This window comes from Phalaenopsis equestris, unplaced genomic scaffold, assembly GCF_001263595.1.
Source record: "Phalaenopsis equestris unplaced genomic scaffold, ASM126359v1 Scaffold000400, whole genome shotgun sequence".
NCBI lineage: Eukaryota > Viridiplantae > Streptophyta > Magnoliopsida > Asparagales > Orchidaceae > Phalaenopsis > Phalaenopsis equestris.
In genome coordinates, this window is record NW_018164842.1 from 551,008 (window position 1) to 553,270 (window position 2,263).

General features: G+C 33.7%; 1 long non-coding RNA gene across 3 annotated transcripts; it reads right to left on the minus strand.

Annotated features, from left to right (window-relative positions):
- Nucleotides 1-256: 256 nt before the first annotated feature.
- LOC110026782 lies at nt 257-1,793 on the minus strand. 3 transcript variants are annotated; one of them, XR_002294246.1, is made up of 4 exons: nt 1,655-1,793; nt 994-1,050; nt 643-923; nt 257-482 (listed from the first exon to the last, which is right to left on the minus strand). It is a non-coding gene; the product is annotated as an uncharacterized LOC110026782 (long non-coding RNA). The 3 variants fall into 3 exon arrangements; XR_002294245.1 differs by lacking the exon at nt 1,655-1,793 and adding an exon at nt 1,132-1,627; XR_002294247.1 differs by lacking the exon at nt 994-1,050.
- Between the last annotated feature and the right edge of the window lie 470 nt (nt 1,794-2,263).

Genomic DNA, 2,263 nt, shown 5'->3' on the forward strand with positions numbered 1-2,263 from the left:
TCTGGCTGATTATGTATTAGAGGTGATATAAGGCTCCATTAGCAAGTTGGATGAATTATATAACAACTTCACTGGATATGAGCCTCCAGACCCTGGCTGAGAAGATTTCTAGTTCATAATACGAAGTAGCTATAATACAATGTAAATTAGAAATTTACATAGAAATCTACATAACTGGTTGTCATGATAAAAGTACTCAATTTAGAACCGTCATTGAATATAAACATCAATTTCGTAAGGATTCATATCTACACATATAGTTCAAGTTTTACACACATGACATCATTAAACATTATTTAAGAACTACTCAACAACAAATTAGATTAGCAAGCATCATACAAATTACTACAATCAAATTTTCATACCCCTTCCAAATTTATGCACATAAGAACAGTCGGATCCTCAGACTTGTTATTGCCTCAAATTCCACTAAAAACCACAAACTTGCTAAGCTTGTGATCTTCAAAACACAACCCACTGCTCTGCATGAAGGAAAGCTGATTCAGATCAGCAATCACATAGCGACAATTTTATTTTATTTTTTTTCGAATGTAATATTCGTAGTTACAGATTTACGATTAGCAATATGAAACATGCAAAATCAAAGCAGCAGAGATGGTTAAAATGTCAGGTGGAAACAACCTGAGAGGTATATTAGCATGAAAGTGAGAGTCATGGTACCCTTAAACCTCATCTTGTGGAGGATATGACTGCCCTTGCAAGATACAACACCAGAACATTTCTCACATGGTAGGTAAGGTATGTATGTAAAAAAAATGAAGTATTGGTGTTGGAAATGTAACGTGTAACATAACTCATCTGAAATTGCCAACCAAGTGCATTGCTCCAGTGGATAGACACCATTGATTGGGCAACAGATCTTGAGTTGTTCTCCCAACTTACGCCAAATCCCTATATTGTGGCTGCAATAAAAAAAGATTTAATTACTTGATATGCATATTATGGGCATACCTTCCCAAACCAATGAATCACCTTTTCTTAATTGAGTTGAAGTGGGATGCCCACTACCACAATACTTCATTTTCAAATCTGACATATATCATTAAGAGATTTAAAAACATTTCAAAAACCTAGACCAATATCAAACTATTAAGAGATCTAATGACATACCACACACAAGTATGCAAATGAAATAACACCTGCAATTTACTCGCACCACAACCATCTCCTTTACAAAAAAAAAAAAAAAAAAAAAAAAAAGAAACTAAGAAACCTATATTCCTAGAGCTAATTCACATCAATGAATCTCATGAAACAGTTCTCTTTTGCTGCTCATTTACAAACTACAACGCATACCGCTTTGAGATTAGCTACATGAATGCAGATACATCTGCACTTATTACGCGTTACACACATAAAATCACCTCATCATACACAGAACAACGCAGCACAATTTTTAGGTGAGGAATGCAAAAGATATACTGCAGGTAAACCTCAAACTATTGAGCTGCAGTTTTTCAAGTTACAGATAAACCAACAATGCAAAGTACTATGCAGGTGCAACATTTTGACATTTCAGGTAAGGTGCCATGCATGTAAAAATTGAAGTTTCGGTCCTAAAGATTATAAACTTTGAATGCATAATGGAAAGACATGAACCAATATCAAAATTTTAAGAGATTTGAATACATACCACACAACCAAATGACAAAACAACAAGGGTACTAGCATATAATCTTCTCTTTCACGTAAGTTCTCCGTTTGTGTTCACATTTGTTGTCCAACATGTACATGTGGCCATGTCATCTATCTGTCATACAAATAAACAGATGCTTGATTTCTCCTCTTAAAATATTATGTTGGTGACCGGGTATATGTGTCTTTGCTACAGATATAAAAATCAAAATATAAATATTCAGAGAAACAATGTAATATGATTCGGTTTGATTTTTTTTTTGACCAAAAATTGAACACCCCCATTTTTAGTAGACAAATAAATTAATCCAACTCATACTCGTAATATGGCAGTTTTTACTGTAAGGCCGCGGGTTGGGCTGAACTTTCCCCAAAAATTAATTCCACGCAACACAATTTACGAAAAAAAGGGAACTTGCTATTTACAAATCAACTACCCTTTTTTATCCATTTTTCAAATTCTCGAACATATATCAAAATTCACGGTAAAACCCTAACCCATATTGTTCAATTTTATCAAAATCTAGATTGTCAAATTGTGGCACGGGTAAATATATCAATTCGGTAGTTTAAGAAAATAACCTAGGTGCTTAATTTGTAAATATCA